Consider the following 18,939-nt stretch of genomic DNA (forward strand, 5'->3'; position numbering starts at 1 on the left):
CATGCCCTATTTAATAATCATGAGGGACTTCCCTGGTGGCACAGTGGTTAAGAATCCGCCTGCCAATGCAGGGGACAGGGGTTCAATCCCTGGTCCAGGAAGATCCCACATGCCGCGGAGCAACTAAGCCCTTGTGCCACAACTACTGAGCCTGCGCTCTAGGCCCGCGAGTCACAACTACTGAGCCTGCGTGCCTAGAGCCCATGCTCCGCAACAAGAGAAGCACCCGCACCGCAATGAAGGCCCAATGCAGACAAAAAAAAAAATTAAAAAAAAAAAACACACGAGCTTTTGCCTTAACTTATGTATGTGGCGGGGGTGGGGGGGCAGGTAATCGCGATCATTGAATCACTTAGTTATTTACTTCAGGTCTGAGGAAATAAGGATCCCTACTTCCCAAACCCAGTAAAATCAGTGCCATGAAACAAAGAGTGAAAACATGTCTGAGACAAAAGATGAAATCAGCTCAGAATGGGGAAAAAAACCAAAATTGCCATTAATCGGGCTGGGAGGACAGACACAGATAAAGGCAGGTACAAAGATAATAGGAAACTATTTCTCCCAAGGTCATACGGCAGCTGTAAAATGCTATAATGACCCTCTCTTTGAGTGGCTTCTGCTTTCTTACCAACGACGCCCCCACACCAGCTTTGTTACAGTCATCTATTACTAAGGATACCCAACTGCCACCCACGATAACACCCAAGCCCTAATTAATCCTCACTTCTAGTCCTGCCTCAGAAACAGCAGCCAATCCAAAATTGATCCCACTTCCCTAGAGCCTCCTCAGAATCCTTCAGCAGGAACCCAACCTTACACAAGCTGCTTCCCTCCTCCCTCTTACCGCACAGCATCCCACAGGTCACCTGGAGTGCCTTCCCTCACCACTTAGGTCTATCTGGTTTTGTCAGACTACAGGCTTGTTTCAGGTGATCTCTGAACCCAGACGCCTTCCTCTCTTCCCCCTCCCAGCCTCAACTCCTAGAAGCAGAGACTCCACCCCTTCCTACCAGTCTTCCCTTCCTGTACAACTGCCCTCCCCACCAGCTGATAACAGAAGGAAAGAGGAGTGAATTCAATGATAAGGAGGTCAAAAAAAGAAAGAGAAGGAGCAGCCCCAAGAATAAAGAAAAACCAGGAGTATATAGTATTCTAGAAGCCTAATGACAAAAGAGTTTCAAGGAAAACAGAGTTATTAAGTGGGTCCAATGCAGCTAATAAATCAAGTAAGTTGAAAACTGAGAACAAAGCACTGGATGTAGTATCATGCAGGTCACTGGTGATTTTGAAAAGAGCAGCAGTTTTAGTGGAGTGATAGGGACAGAAGCCTGAATGGAAAAAATTCGTGCGACTAGGAAACAGAAGGTAGAGATAGCCATTACTGATACTAAATGTTTGAAGGACTTCTGCTATGAAAGAGAGCAGAGAAATGGGGAAGAAGCTGGAGGAGGAAAATTAATAATATTACATTATATGTAAAAGCAAGAAATTTTTTTTAATCAATCCAATCTATAGTTGTTTCAAGGCATGTAAAACAATAATGTGTGCCAATATTACATCTCCAAAGGATTTTTTAAAATTTTTTTATTTTATATTGGAAGAAGTTTAAAATAACTCAAATGTCCATCAGTGGGGAATAAGCTAGAAAAATGAAGACATATCTACCTGAGGGGATACACCACAGCCATAAAAAGGAATATTTCTACAGTGATCTCTAGAATATAATTATGAAGTGAAAAAAAGTAAGATGCAGATCAATATCTATAGTTATGACACTTCTTTGTAAGAAAAAGGACACATTTATATACATTTGCTGGTGTCTGCAAAACAAAACAAAATGCAACACTGAATGGATAATCTATAAATGAATAAATAAAAATGAGCACCTATAGGAGGAAGAAGGCACTATCTGAAGGGGACAGAATGGGAGGGAGACCTTTCTAAATATATCATTCCTAAATTGAGACTTAGGATCATAGCAATGTTCTACATACTCAAGAAAAAAAAACCCAACACACTAGGTCAAAGGGGGACAAGAGTAAGAATTGGAGATTAAAAATAATTTTCCTAGGATGGTGATTGACACAGGATAGGTGCTCAATAAATAGAAAATTATTTTTTAAAAAAAGAAAATTATTTATGCAGAAGTACTTAGCAGTGTGACATTAAAAAAATAATGTTTAGGGCTTCCTTGGTGGCGCAGTGGTTGAGAGTCCGCCTGCCGATGCAGGGGACACGGGTTCGTGCCCCAGTCTGGGAAGATCCCACATGCCACGGAGCGGCTGGGCCCGTGAGCCATGGCCGCTGAGCCTGCGCGTCTGGAGCCTGTGCTCCGCAAAGGGACAGGCCACAACAGTGAGAGGCCCGTGTACCGCAAAAAAAAAAAAAAAAAAAAAAAAAATGTTTAATGTGTTGCACTGTTGGAAGTCAGTTTCAATGCTAAGAGTAATGTCTGATGATTGCCTATGTCTAACTATCGCTGGAGGACTCTACCAATGACAGTAAAACAGGTTTCCTATATAAAATCTGAGAGTTTATGATACCTATAAAAAGGGAATATAATCTTTAATCCTCCTCTTCATTAACTAGTTTCACTGAAAGTAAGTAAAGCACCAAACCCTTACTCTAAAACACTGGCAATTAAAGGTAAAGAATTAAGCATTTAATCTAGCCTTATTTGTAAAACTGAATTTCAGGAAAATAAGTCATTGTTGATAAATAAAAGTTTCCTCCACCCAAAACTACTCTAGATAATATATGTGGGAAAAAATTGCCACTTTGTAATCCCTAATTGAAATGATTCAGGCAATAATCAATGAAGAAAACCATTAGACAAAAGGTTGGTTGATGGGGAAGACCTTTGGAGGGATCAAGCTGTCACCACTTGAACCCTTTGATTGATCTCAGCATCACTAAGAGCCAAATAATTTTGAAAAAGAAGTACAAAGTTAGAGGTCTCATACTTTTTGATTTCAAAACTTACTACAAAACTACAGTAATCAAAATAGTGTGGTATTGGCAGAAAGACAGACATATAGACCATGGAATAGAATGGAGAGCTCAAAAATAAACCCTCACATTTATGATCAAATGATTTTTGACAAGAATACTAAGAGTATTCAATGGGGAAGGGAAGTCTTTTCAACAAATGGTGTTGAGAAAACTGGATATCTACATGCAAAAGAATGAATTTGGATCCTTACCTTACACCATATACAAAAATTAACTCAAAATGGATCAAAGATCTAAACGTATGATCTAAACCTCTGAGAAGAAAACAGAAGGAAAGCTTCATGACACTGGATTTGGAAATGATTTCTTGGATTTGACTCCAAAAGCACAGGCAACCAAAGAAAAAAGATAAACTGGACTACATCAAAATTAAAATTTTTGTGCTTCAAAGGACACAATCAACAGAGTGCAAAGGCAAACACCAGAATGGAGAAAATATTTACAAATCAATATCTGATAATGGGCAAATATCCAAAATATATAAAGAACTCCTACAAAATAAAACTAATAGCCTGGTTTTAAAATGGGCAAAGGGCCTTTTGCCTCGCTGCATACGAGAAAGCAAGATGGGTCACCAGCAGCTCTAATGGAGCCATCCAAGAAAATCAGGCCAGGGTTCTTGCTCTTGCTGCATCTGCTCAAACCTGCACAGTCCGATCCAAAAGTACAGCCTCAATATGTACCACCAGTGTTTCCAACAGTACACGAAGGATATAGGCTTCATTAAGTTGGACTAAGCCAACTTCTTGAATGGGTCATCCAGGACATCTACCACAGAAACAATGCTAGCTCTTTGTACATTAATACAAAAACAAAAACCCTTTTCAATTTTGAGAGTTTTAATGTGAATGGAATAGTCAACTGACTATAGAAATCTCCTTTTAAAAATTTACTATTATCTTCTCAATGGTTCATCTTCAAAATTATGTGGCTTATGTGCCCTCAGTTATATAAAAGTATTCACGCTGGAGGGAAAAATGGGCAAAGGACTTGAACAAATTGAAGGACCTAAAAGCACAGGTAAAGATGCTCGATATCACTCATCATTAGGGAACTACAAATCAAAACCATAATGAGATACTACCTCACACTCATTAGCATGGCTACTGTCAAAAAAACAGAAAATAACAAGTCTGGGCAAGGATGTGGAGAAACTGGAACTCTTGCACACTGGTGGGAGGGTAAAATGGTACAGCCACTATGGAAACCAGTATGGCATTTCCTTAAAAAATTAAAAATAGAATTGCCATATGGTCCAGCAATCCCATTTCTAGGTATATACCCAAAAGAACTAAAAGCAGAGTTTCAGGGCTTCCCTGGTGGTGCAGTGGTTGAGAGTCCGCCTGCCGATGCAGGCGACATGGGTTCGTGCCCCGGTCCAGGAGGATCCAACGTGCCGCGGAGAGGCTGGGCCCGTGAACCATGGCCGCTGAGCCTGCGCGTCCGGAGCCTGTGCTCCGCAACGGGAGGCCACTGCAGTGAGAGGCCTGCATACCGCAAAAAAAATAAATAAATAAAAAATAAAAGCAAAGTTTCAAAGAGATATTTGTATACCTGTTTTCATAACAGCATTATTCATAATACAAAAGGTAGAAGCAATCGAAGTGTACATTGATAGATAAATGATTTTAAAACTGTGGGATATACATACAATGGATTATTCAGTCTTGTAAAGTTGGAAAATTCTCAGCCATGTTACAACTTGGATGAACCTTTAACATGAACTGAAATAAAAGCCAGTCACAAAAGCACAAAAACTGTGTGATACCACTTATATGAGGTACCCAGATAGTCAAATTCAGAGACAGGAAGTAGAATGGTGGCTGTCAGGGGCTGGAGGGAGAGGGAGAAGAGGAGTCATTATTTAATAGGTACAGAGTTTCAGTTTTGCAAGCGTTCTGGAGATAGATGGTGATGATGGCTGTATAACAATGTGAACGAGCTTAATGCCACTGACCTGTATACTTAAAAATGGTTAAGATGGTAAATTGTTATGTGTATTTCACCACAATTCAAACAAACAAAACCCTGAGGCCCAGTAACTTTAAATTAGCTGCTCGAGGTCAATCACTAATATATTATGTGGCAGAATCAAAACCAGAGGTCATATCTATTAACTCCTGAACTAGTACTTATCTATAACATCAGGCAGCACTTTCCCCCCACCCCTGGTCAGTTTTGAGTGTTCCACCAACCAGGAAAGAGAGAGTACTTATGGAGACAACTATTCCTGGCAGAAAAGATGGAAATATTAACATCTTAGTAATTTGAAATTTTATAGCCTACTAATAAAGTACAACTGAGTGGATGATAGCACAATTGCAAAAAATATAGCATGAAAGTATATTTAAGAAACTTAAATTGCTAATTTAAATCTCAAAGTATAATTATGTTTTAAGGGTAACACAGGGAATCAAAACTATAGCACATTAAGAGCCAAACATATGTAACTGGCAAAAAATATACAGATTAAAACTGGAGGCTGGGCCCGTGAACCATGGCCGCTGAGCCTGCGCGTCCGGAGCCTGTGCTCCGCAACGGGAGGCCACTGCAGTGAGAGGCCTGCATACCGCAAAAAAAATAAATAAATAAAAAATAAAAGCAAAGTTTCAAAGAGATATTTGTATACCTGTTTTCATAACAGCATTATTCATAATACAAAAGGTAGAAGCAATCGAAGTGTACATTGATAGATAAATGATTTTAAAACTGTGGGATATACATACAATGGATTATTCAGTCTTGTAAAGTTGGAAAATTCTCAGCCATGTTACAACTTGGATGAACCTTTAACATGAACTGAAATAAAAGCCAGTCACAAAAGCACAAAAACTGTGTGATACCACTTATATGAGGTACCCAGATAGTCAAATTCAGAGACAGGAAGTAGAATGGTGGCTGTCAGGGGCTGGAGGGAGAGGGAGAAGAGGAGTCATTATTTAATAGGTACAGAGTTTCAGTTTTGCAAGCGTTCTGGAGATAGATGGTGATGATGGCTGTATAACAATGTGAACGAGCTTAATGCCACTGACCTGTATACTTAAAAATGGTTAAGATGGTAAATTGTTATGTGTATTTCACCACAATTCAAACAAACAAAACCCTGAGGCCCAGTAACTTTAAATTAGCTGCTCGAGGTCAATCACTAATATATTATGTGGCAGAATCAAAACCAGAGGTCATATCTATTAACTCCTGAACTAGTACTTATCTATAACATCAGGCAGCACTTTCCCCCCACCCCTGGTCAGTTTTGAGTGTTCCACCAACCAGGAAAGAGAGAGTACTTATGGAGACAACTATTCCTGGCAGAAAAGATGGAAATATTAACATCTTAGTAATTTGAAATTTTATAGCCTACTAATAAAGTACAACTGAGTGGATGATAGCACAATTGCAAAAAATATAGCATGAAAGTATATTTAAGAAACTTAAATTGCTAATTTAAATCTCAAAGTATAATTATGTTTTAAGGGTAACACAGGGAATCAAAACTATAGCACATTAAGAGCCAAACATATGTAACTGGCAAAAAATATACAGATTAAAACTGGCATTTTAACAATCGTTTTGCATTAACTTTGAAAAGCACTTAAATGTAACATTGGATAAAAGGGCTTAACATTTAAATATTGTCCATTTTACATGCAAATAGGGAGAAAAATGGCTGGAATTCTCATTCCTTCACTACTTCTGCTGCATTTCTCAACCAATCTGATTGTGACACACTTGGTGTGTCAAGATATGAAGATCTTCTTCATATCTAGAGTATTTTTACCAAAGGGTAATTTAAAATAGAATATTTGAATAGAAGAAGTACTTCCAAGTATTTAGTTCAAGAACCAGAAAGTCAAACTTTAGACTAGCAACTGATTTCCTTAATTCAACCTTAAGTAGTTCCATTAAAAAAAGAGAGAAAAAGGTCTGTTCTTCTTGGTACATGCTCTTTAAAGTAAGGTTTAACTTACGACTCTGATCTTTCTGCAGAGGTACTATGTATGTTTTGAATACTAAAAAGCATAATAACAAGACATAAGCCCCATCTGTCTTTTTTAAGAAACTCAAATGCTATCTTTGACATAATTATGGACAAAAAGGGTAAAACAGCATTACTGATGGTAATTAGTTATCCTTGGTGAGATCTCTGATAAAGTACTACATCAACTCTCCCTTCCCCCTCCTCCTAAAAGAGGATGGGCTTTGTTTCTGGCTTCAGGGAAACTGCTCGCAGTCAACATCATCATCCTAGATGGACCAATGTGAGAACTATCAAAACAAAGAAAATAGATACCCTTCCCCCTCAACATTCTCTCCAAAGAGAACTACATTACAGACGTCACATTCACTGACAAGTCAGAGTCAGACAGAGATAAAGCAGAACTTCTTAAATGTTTCTTCATTCTCCTTTCATTTTTCTCATTTTTCACTTTCTTCATCTCTTTCATCCTACCCAATCTTCCTAAGTATCCCTTCCTCTTCATTTCCACTGCAGGCCCTTATTAACAGCCCAAAAATTTTCCTGGCTTGAATCTGGGCACAGAGCTTTGAGGGAACGAATGACTATTCATCCCTAGACTGAAGTAACAGCATCCACACACATGGGGTCTTGGGACTCACTCATAGCCATCGGGACTTCCCAATCCTACAAAGGGCACCACCCTCGCCACCCTCTCACAGCAGAGGTACAGTGCATTGGGCCTTTTAGTCTGGGCCATGACACTCTGCTACTCATCTCTCTTCCAGATGACCTGTGGGTGTAAATATTCTTCAGAGTACCATCACCTTCAATCTACCTCCCACTCTTTTGCACACAGAACCCTCAACTCATGCCAAACTGCATTAGTCATGCTCAACCAGAGTTTATGCTTATTTACTGCAATCTGGAAATGTGATACCCTGTCACCAATCTGAATCTTTTTAGTTAAAATACTGCATATCTCGGAAAGCCCCTTCAGACACCATTTGACCTAGAAAGTTATTATTTCCTAATGTTTACTATTTTTTATTATTGAAAATAAGTTTTAATAGACTTATTTTTTTTGACTTCATTATTTTTAAGACTTTATTTTTAGAAGAAGATGTAGGTTCACAGCAAAATTGAGAATATACTCTCTGCCTCCACATACATAAAATCTCCTTTACTATCAATATCCCACATTAAAGTGGTGTATTTGTTACAACTGATGAATCTACACAGACACATCATTATCACCCAAAGTCCATAGTTTATGTCAGAGTTCACTCTTGTGTTGCACATTCTATGGGTTTTAATAAATGTATAATGACATGTTTCCACCACTACAGTATCACAGAATAGTTTCACTGCCCTAAAAATCCTCTGTGCTCTGCCTATTCACCCCTCCCTCCCCTAGCCCCTGGCAACCACTGTTTCCACAGTTTTGCCTTTTCCAAAATGTTATAAAGTTGGAATCATACAGTATGTAGCCTTTCCAGATTGGTTTCTTTCACACAGAAATATGCACTTAAGGGTGTTCTGTATCTTTTCATGAAGTGAAAGCTCATTTCTTTTTCATGCTGGATAGTATTCCACTGTCTAGATGTACCAAAGTTTATTTATCCATTCACCTACTGAAGGATGTTTTGATTGCTTCCAAGTTTTGACAATTATGAATATAACTGCTATAAATATGGTAAGAATATTTTAGTTGTGTAAGAAACTGCCAAACTGCCTAACAAAGTGACTGTACCACTTTGCATTCTCACCAGCAATAAATGAGAGTTTCTCTTGCTCCACATCCTTGCCAGCATTTGGCATTGTCAGTGTTCCAGATTTTAGCCATTCTAACAGGTAGGTAGTGGTAACTTATTTTAATCTGCAACTCTCTAATGACATAATGTTGAACATCTTTTTATATGCTTATTCGCACCTGTATATCTTCTTCAGTGAGATGTCAGTTCAACTCTTTTTTGCTTGTTTTTTGAGTTGTTTTCTTATTATTGAGTTTTAAGAGCTTTCTGTATATTTTGGATAATAGTCCTTTATCCAATGTGTGTTTTACAAATGTTTTCTCCCAGTCTGTGGCCTGTCTTCTCATTCTCTTGACACTGTCTTTCACAGAGCATAAGTTTTTAATTTTAATGAACTCCAGCTTATCAATTCTTTCTTTAGATCATGCCCCTTTGGTGTTGTATTTAAAATGTCATTGCCGGGCTTCCCTGGTGGTGCAGTGGTTGAGAGTCCGCCTGCCGATGCAGGGGACACAGGTTCGTGCCCCAGTCCGGGAGGATCCCACATGCCGCGGAGCGGCTGGGCCTGTGAGCCATGGCCGCTGAGTCTGCGCATCCGGAGCCTATGCTCCGCGACGGGAGAGGCCATAGCAGTGAGAGGCCCGCGTACCGCAAAAAAAAAAAAAAAAAAAAAAAGTCATTGCCTATAATCAATTCACTCTGCTGCACACCTGAAACACAATATTGTAAATCAACTATACTTCAGTTAAAAAAAAAAGTCATGGGAAATTCCCTGGCAGTCCGATGGTTAGGACTCCATACTTTCACTGCCGAGAGCTCCGGTCTGATGAGCTGTGAGGCACAACCAAAAAAAGTCATGGCCGTACCCAAGATCATCTAGGTTTTTGCCTATATTATCTTCTAGGAGTTTTACAGTTTTGCATTTTATGTTTAGATTTATAATCCATTTTGAGTTAAATTTGTGAACGATGTAAGACCTGTGTGTAGATTCATTTTTTTACATGTAGATGTCTACTTGATCCGGCACCATTTGTTGAAAAGAATATCTTTTCTCCAGTGTATTGTCTTTGCTCCTTTGTCAAAGATCAGTTGACTATATTTGTGTCAGTCCATTTCTGGGCTCTCTCTTCTGTTCCAATTATCTATTCGTTTATTCTTTCACCATTACCACAATATCTTGGTTACTTTATAGGAAGTCTTGAAGTCAGAGAGTGTCCATTCTCTAACTTTCTTCTTCTCCATTGCTGAATTGGCTATGCTGGGTCTTTTGCCTTTCTGTATACAATTTAGAATCAGTTTGTTGATTTCCACACAATAACTTGCTGGGATTTTGTTTGGGACTGTGTTCAATCTGCACATCAAGCTGGGAAGAACTAATATCTTGAAAATACTGAGTCTTCCTATCCATGAACATGAAATATCTCTTCACTTACTTAGTTCTTCTCAGATTCTTTTCATCAGAATTTTGTTGTTTTCCTCATATAGATCTTGTTCACACTTGGATAGCTTTACACTTAAGTACTTTATTTTGGGGGGATAAAAACATAAATGGTAATGTGTTTTTAATTTCAAATTCAACGTGTTCATGCTGGTTTATAGGAAAGCGTTTAATTTTTGTAAATCAATCTTGTATCCTGTAACCTTGTTATAGTTGCTTATTAGTTCCAGGACTTTTTTTGTTGTTGATTCTTTCAAATTTTGCCATCTGCAAAAAAAAAGACGGTTTTATTTCCTCCTTCCCAATCTGAATATTTTGTATTTCCTTTAATTGTCTTATTGTACTAGCTAGGACTTCCAGTACAATGTTGAAAAGCAGTGGATTTTCCTTTGCCTCACTTCTGATCTGAGCAGAAAACTTCTAATTTCTCATCATTAGGTATGATATTAGCTGAAGATTTTTTGTAAATAGTCTTTATCAAGTAGAGAGAGATCCTCTCCTTTCTTCCTAGTTTCCTGGGAGTTTAATCACAAATAGGTGTTGGATTTTAACGAATGGTTTTTCTGTATCTATTGATATGAACATGTGACTTTTCTTCTTAGCCTGTTGATATAATGGGTTATATTAATTGATTTTTGAATGCTGAACCAGGCTTGCATGTCTGGGATAAATCTCATTTGGTCATAGCGTATGTTATTCTTCTTACACATTGTTGGATTTGATCTAATATTTTGTTGATGATTTTTGCATTTATGTTCATAAGAGATAATGGTCTATGATTTTCTTTCCTTGTACTGTCTGTCTGATTTTGGCATTAGGGTAATGCTGGCCTCACAGAATGAGTCAGAAAGTATTCTTTCTGCTTCACTCTTCTGGAAGAGATTCCAGAGTAGTGGTAAAATTTCTTCCTTAAATGTCCGGTAGAATTCACCAGTGAACGCATCTGAGCCTGGCACTTTCTGTTTTGTAAGGTTATTAATTGTTGGTTCAATTTCTTTAATAGATATGGCCTATACAGATTGTTTATTTCTTCTTGGGTGAGCTCTGGCAGATTGCACCTTTCAAAAAACTGGTCCATTACACCTAAGTTATCAAATTTATGGGCATTACATCTGTTTGTTGCCAACATGACTTGCTCATAATATTCCTTTATTATCCGTTGAACGTGCATGGGATCTGTAGTGATGTTCTCTCTTTCATTTCTGATTTTAGTAATTTGTATCTTCTCCCTTTTTTTCTTAGCCTGGCCAGAGGTTACTGACTTAAATCAATCTTTTCAAAACACCAGTTTTAGGTTTTACTGATTTTCTCTATTGATTTTCTATTTGCAATTTCACTGCCTTCTGTTCTAATCTATATTTTTCTTCTGATTTAATTTGCTCTTATTTTTCTAGTTTCCTAAAGTGGAAGCTTATAGATTTTAAGTTTTTCTTTTTTTCTAACATATGTATTCAATGCTATAAATTCCCCTATGAGCACTGCTTTAGCTGCATTTCACAATTCTGATAGGTGTTATTCTCATTTTCATTTAGTTCAAAGTATTTCTAGATTTCTTTTGAGATTTCTTCTTTGATCCATGTTATTCAGAAATGTGGGGATTTTTCTGCAATCTTTCTGTTGTTGCTTTCTAGTTTAATTCCATTGTGGTGTGAGAGGATACATTGTATAACTTCTATTCTTTTAAGTTTGTTAAGGTGTTTTATGGCCCAGAATCTGGTTTACCTTGGTGAAAAGTTTCATGTGAGCTTCAGAAGAATGTGTATTCTGCTACTGTTGGATGAAGTAGTCTGCAAATGTCAATTATATCCAGCATAATGATGGTGGTGTTGAGCTCAACTATGTCCTTATGGTTTTCTGCCTGCTGGGTCTGTCCATTTCTGATAACGAAATGTTGAAGTATCCAACTAAAATAGTGGAGACTTCGTCTATTTCTCCTTTCAGTTCTATCAGTTTTGCCTCACAGAGTTTGATATCCTGTTGTTAGACACATATACATTAAGAATTCTTATGTCTTCCTGGAGTACTAACCCCTTTATCATTATATACTATGCCTCTTTATCCCTGATAATTTTCTTTGGTCTGAAGTCTGCTCTGACTGAATATAGCTACTTCTGCTTTCTTTGGATTAGCGTTAGCACAGTACATCTTTCTCCATCCCTTTATTCTTAATGTATATGTACATTTATATTAGAATTTTCTTGAAAACAATGTAGAGTTGGGTCTTGTTTTGTGATCCATTCTGACAATCTCTTTCATTTGTACATCTAGACTACTGAGGTTTAAAAGTGGTTATTGATATAGCGGGATTAATATCTACCATATTTGTTACTGTTTTCTATTTGTTGCTCTTGTTCTTTGTTCTGATTTTTCTCTTCTACTGTTTTTCTGCCTTTTAGATTTTAATTGAGCATTTTACATGATTCCATTTTCTCTCCTTTCTTAGCATAACAATTAGTATTTTTTCTTTTAATGAGGTTGTCAGTTTGAAATGTACATTTACAACTAATCCAAGTGAAATCATAAATGACACTACCCACTTCACGGATAGTGCAGGTATCATATAATAGCAAAATACTCCTAATCTCTCCCTCTTGTCCCTTGTATCACTACTGTCATTCATTTCACTTATTCATATATGCACATACACACACACACATATGTATATATGTATGCATACACACAGATACACACAAACACATATAACTGAACACAAGCATACATAATTGATTACACTGTTGTCATTATTTTGAACAAATTGTTATATTAGATCAATTAAGAAAAAGAAAAATAGGGACTTCCCTGGTGGTCCAGTGGTTAAGACTCCACACTCCCAGTGCAGGGGGCCCGGGTTCCATCCCTGATCAGGGAACCAGATTCTGCATGACGCAACTAAAGATCCCGCATGATGCAATAAAAATCTTGCATGCGGCAACGAAGATCCCATGTGCCGCAACTAAAACCCAGTGCAGCCATATTAAATAAATAAATAATAAAGTATTTTTAAACAAGAAACTTTTAAAACAATAAGACTTCTAATCCTACCTTTACTTACTCATTCTCCAATGTGTTTTCTTTGCATAGATCTGAGTTTGTGACCTACAGTTTCCCTTCTCTCTGAAGAACTTTCTTTCACATTTTATGCAAGGGGAGACTACTGGCAACAAATTCCCTTAATTTTGGTTTGTCTGAGAAATTATTTCTCCTCAACTTTTGAAGGATAACTTTGCAAAGTACCAAATCCTAGGCTGGGAGGTTTTTTTTTTCCCCTCAGTATTTTAAATATTTCACTTCACTCTCTGCTTCCTTACATGACTGCTGAAGAGAAGTCATATATAACTTTTTTGTTTCTCTATCAGTAAACTGTTTTTCTCCTCTGGCTTCTTTCAAGATTTTTTCTTTATCGTTGATTTTCTGCATTATGAATATGATTTACCTATGTGTAGTTTTTTGGGCATTTATCTTCCTTGGTGTTCTCTTAGCTTCCTAGATCTCTGGTTTGGTGTGATTTTAATTTAGGAAAATTTTCAGTCATTATTACTTTAAATATTTCTTCTGTTCCTTTCTTTCTTCTCCTTCTGGTATTCCAATTATGCATATGCTACATCTTTTGTAGTTGTCCCACAGTTCTTGGGTAGTCTTTTCCATTTCTTTTCCCAGTCTTTTTTCTCTTTGCTTTTTAGTTTTGAAAGTTTCTACTGACATATCCTCAAGCTCAGAAATTCTTTTCTCAGCTGGGTCCAGTGTACTAATGAGCCCATCAAAGGCATTCTTCATTTCTGTTACAGTTTTTGATCTCTGGCTTTTTTGTTTTGTTTTGTTTTCTTAGAATTTCTACCTTTCTGCTTACATTATCCATCTGTTCTTGCATGTTGTCTACTTTTTCCATTAAAATCTTTAGCATATTAACCACAGATTTAAAAAATCCCTGGTCTGATAATTCTAACACTCCTGTCATGTCTGACTCTGGTTCTGATGCTTGTTCAGTCTCTTCAAACTGTGTTTTTTGTCTTTTCCTTTTCTGTTGAAAGGTGTACATGAATATACTGTGTAAAAGGAACTGCAGGGCTTCCCTGGTGGCGCAGTGGTTGAGAGTCCGCCTGCCGATGCAGGGGACACGGGTTCGTGCCCCGGTCTGGGAGGATCCCACATGCCATGGAGCGGCTGGGCCCGTGAGCCATGGCCACTGAGCCTGTGCGTCCGGAGCCTGTGCTCCGCAATGGGAGAGGCCACAACAGTGAGAGGCCCGCATACCGAAAAAAAAAAAAAAAAAAAAAAAAAAAAAGAGCCTTTTAGGTGTAGTGGGAGGGGAAGCATTCTGCAGTCCTATGATTAGGCCTCAGTCTTTTGGTGAGCCTGTGCCCCTGGACTATGAACTTCATCAGTGCTTCTCAGTTTTCTTCCCCATTTATGGGACAGGATGGCCAAGGGGACTGGAGCTGGGTATTTCCCTTCCTCTAGGTCAGTTAGGCTCTGATAAACCCACAGCAGGTAAGGCTCTGGTAAAATAATTTCTCCTGAGGGCAGGCCTTAAGAAAAACACAATATTCTGAGTAATTTCAAAACGGTTACTTTCCCCCTTCCCTGCCAGAAGAATTAGATTTTTTTTCTCCAATATTCACTGGGAAAACCTGGTAGAGATTCTTGAGGTAAAACTCACGAAAGTGTGGGGACACTCCTAGAGTCTTCATCTCTCAGGCTTGTCCACACTGAGCCTCCAGCAATTTGTCAATTACAGTTCTGGTTTTTCTACCCCAGTACTGGTTCCCACAGGTTTCCACTGGTGGTTTCTGCTCTGGTAAATTTTAATTCTCTGCATAATTTTCAGTGCACATTAAGCTGCATATTCTTCTGCCTTGGGTATTCCACATGTTTAACACCTTTCTCGTTTTATGAGCTGGAATCTTTTACTCCACCCTGAAGATGCCACCAGGTCAAGAGATCACTGAAATATCTGACATGGAAAAACCTTAAGGAATCTTTACTAAGAGAGTCCTTACAAGACAAGTTAACAGTTGAGGAAGGATTACCACATAAGGTTTCACAATATAGTCATATCTTTTAATAGCAAGAAGAAGGGGCTTCCCTGGTGGCGCAGTGGTTGAGAATCCACCAGCCAATGCAGGGGACGTGGGTTCGAGCCCTGGTCCGGGAAGATCCCGCATGCCGTGGAGCGTGCCACAAATACTGAGCCTGCGTCCTAGAGCCCACGAGCCACAACTACTGATGCCCAAGTGCCTAGAGCCCATGCTCCGCAACAAGAGAAGCCACCGCAATGAGAAGCCCCTGCACGCTGCAACTAGAGAAAGCCCGTGTGCAGCAATGAAGACCCAATGCAGCCAAAAATAAATAAATTTATATATAAAAAGAAAAAAAAAACAAGAAGCAGTAGCAGCTGCAGCATCTAACACCTATTCATTGCTTACCTTGCCAGGTGCTGTTCTAAAAGATTTTACATGCATTAACTCCTCAAATTCCCTCAAAACCCTATGAGGTGAGTACTGTTTTCCTTATTTTACAGGTGAAGAAACTGAGTCATTGAAAAATAACTTCCTAAAGGTCACACTGCTACTGCACTGTTGAACTAGAAGTCAAATCCAGATGGTATGACTTCAAGGTTCACGCTGCTACTCTACTGTCCTTCTTTAATACAGAAGCATATTTAAGAATTTAACTGTAAGTGAGCCAAGTAAATTATGGTTTGTTCATTCTTAGTAAGCAGCCCAGATTCTGTTTTTGAGATGGCTGTCTAATATATTTTATTTTTTGATCACTATTTATATACCTTGCCCCAACACAGCAAAAAGAATTATTAATCCATAGAGACAAAAAGTACATTAGTGGTCACCAGGGGCTCTATGAATGAGGAGTGACTGCTTAATGGGTATGGAGTTTCCTTTTGGGGTAATAAAAATGTGTTGGAACTAAACAGATGATGGCTGCACAATTCTGTGAATGTACTAAATGCCGATGAATTGTACGCTTTTAAGTGGTTAACTTGTTATGTGAATTTTATCTCAACTGAAAAAGAAAGAATCTACAACATTTTGGAATAGTAGGGGGAAGGTTCTAAAATATTATTGAGTAGGAAAAAAGTAGGTTACACAATTATATGTAGCACAATACCAAATTTGAAAAATAAAATTTTTTACACTTTTAATATATGGATACATACACTAACAGTGTCTATATCTGTATTTCAGAATAAATGTTTTTTTCTTTATATTTTCTGTATCTTCTAGGTCATATATTTCTTTTATTATCAGGACAAATACATTTTTTAAAGCATTTAATCACAAATAAGTTTAGTGATGTAATTGATTTAAAAGTCCTCAAATAATAAAATGGTTGAACTAAATTCAAATATATCAATACCTACAGTAAATGTGAATAGTCTAAACACACCAATTAGAAGAGACTGTCAGAAAGGAAAAAAAAATAGCCTAACTATATGCTGTCTATAAGAAACTCCAAATATAATAATACAGGTAGGCTGAAAGTTAAAAGGCTAGGAAAAGATAAAGCATGCAAACACTAGTCAAAGAAAGCCAGAGTGGCTATATTAATATCAGACTTCAGAGTGAAGAAAATTACCAGTGACAATGAGGGACATTACACAATAATAAATGGGTCACGCACCTTGAAGACATAATCCTAAATGTGTATGCACTTAATGACAAAGCTTCAAAATACATGAACCCAAAACTGACAGAACTGAAAGGAGAAACAGACAAGTCCAAAACTGAAGTTGGAGACTTCAACACTCTTTTCTCAGTAATAGATACAACTAGTTGATCCCCCCAATAAAAATCTATACAGATATAGAGAAATTGAACAACAGCATCAACCAACTACATCTAACTGACATTTATACAACACTCCACCCAACAATAGCAAAATACACATCCTTTCGAGGTACACATGAAATACTCACCAAGCTAGACAATATCTCTTGGGTGTATCTCCTGGGTCATAAACACCTTAACAAATTTAAAAGAATTGAAATCATACAAAGTATGCTCTCTTAACATAATAGAATTAAACTAGAAATGATCAAACAAGATAACAGAAAAATTACCAAACATTTGGAAACTTAACTACATACTTCAATAAAATCCATGGGTCAAACAGGAAGTCTCAAGGGAAATTAGGAAATACTTTGAACTGAATGAAAGTGAAAATACAGTATTTCGAAAGTTATGGTAGGCAGCTAAAAGCAGCACTCTGAGGGAAATTTACAGTTGTTATAGACTAAACATTTGTATCCTCCCCCCACAAAATTTTTATTTTGAAACTTAATCCCCAATGTGAGTGTATTTCGAAGTTGGGCCTCTGAGAGGTGATTAGGTCCTGAGGGTAGAGCCCTCATGAATGGCATTAGCATCCTTATTAAAAAACATCCCAGAAAGGATACAGCAAGAAGGCCACCTTATGAGTAGAAGACTAGCCCTCAACAGACACTGAATCTGCCAGCATCTCTATTTTAGACTTCCCAGTCTCCAGAAATGTAAGAAATAAATTTCTGTTGTTTACAAGCCACCCAGTCTATAGTAGTTTATTACGGCAGCCCAAACAGACTAAGAGAATAACATTAAATACCTACATTATAAAAGAAAGGTCTCAAATCAATGACCCCAAGCTTCCATCTTAAGACACTAGAAAAAGAAAAAAATAAACCCAAGTCAAGCAGAAGGAGGGAAATAATAAAATTAAGAGCAGAAATCCAGGGACTTCCCTGGTGGTGCAGTGGTTAAGAATCCGCCTGCCAATTCAGCGACACGGGTTTGAGCCATGGTCTGGGAAGATCCCACATGCCGCAGAGCAACTAAGCCTGTGCGCCACAACTACTGAGCCTGTGATCTAGGGCCCGTGCTCTGCAACAAGAGAAGCCACCACAATGAGAAGCCCGCGCACCGCAACAAAGAGTAGCCCCACTCGCCGCAACTAGAGAAAGCCCACGCACAGCAATGAAGACCCAATGCAGCCAAAAAATAATAATAATAAATAAAAAGAGCAGCAATCCATGTAACTGAAAACAGAAAAACAGAGGAAAATCAATGAAACCAATGAAACCCAAAGCTGGTTTTCTTAAAGTTAAGAAATCTATCAAGATTATTAAAGAAAAAGAGAGGAGACACAAAATATCAAGAATAAGACAGGGTTATCACTACAGACACATAAAACATTAGAATGATAATAAAGTATAGTACAAACAATTCTACACACAAATTCAATGATTTAGTGAAAAGGAACAATTCCTTGAAATTACGCAAAGTCACCCAAGATGAAACATAACCTGAACAGATCTATAACTATAAAAATAAACTGAAGGGCTTCCCTAGTGGCACAGTGGTGAAGAATCTGCCTGCCAATGCAGGGGACATGGGTTCGCGCCCTGGTCCGGGAAGATCCCACATGCCGCAGAGCAACTAAGCCCGTGCACCACAATTACTGAGCCTGGGCTCTTGAGCCCATGAGCCACAACTACTGAGCCCGCGCTCCGCAACGAGAAGCCAGGGGCTTCCCTGGTGGCGCAGTGGTTGAGAATCCGCCTGCCAATGCAGGGGACACAGGTTCGTGCCCCGGTCCGGGAAGATCCCATATGCCGCGGAGCGGCTGGGCCCGTGAGTCATGGCCGCTGAGCCTGCGCGTCCGGAGCCTGCGCTCTGCAACGGGAGACGCCACAACAGTGAGAGGCCCTTGTACCGCCAAAAAAAAAAAAAAAAGAGAAGCCACCACAATGAGAAGCCCACGCACCGCAACGAAGAGCAGCCCCCGCTTGC

The 18,939-nt window shown here is 38.4% G+C and overlaps 1 protein-coding gene and 1 pseudogene across 2 annotated transcripts in view; one reads left to right on the forward strand and one right to left on the reverse strand.

The window, feature by feature from the left end:
• Positions 1-18,939, reverse strand: part of ILRUN (inflammation and lipid regulator with UBA-like and NBR1-like domains) — a 113,217-nt gene that overhangs the window by 29,460 nt on the left and 64,818 nt on the right. The window lies entirely within an intron of this gene.
• On the forward strand, positions 3,579-3,772 carry LOC112064310 (40S ribosomal protein S29-like; annotated as a pseudogene).

The sequence above is a fragment of the Physeter macrocephalus genome, chromosome 18 (genome assembly GCF_002837175.3).
Source record: "Physeter macrocephalus isolate SW-GA chromosome 18, ASM283717v5, whole genome shotgun sequence".
In the NCBI taxonomy this organism is placed as follows: Eukaryota; Metazoa; Chordata; class Mammalia; order Artiodactyla; family Physeteridae; genus Physeter; species Physeter macrocephalus.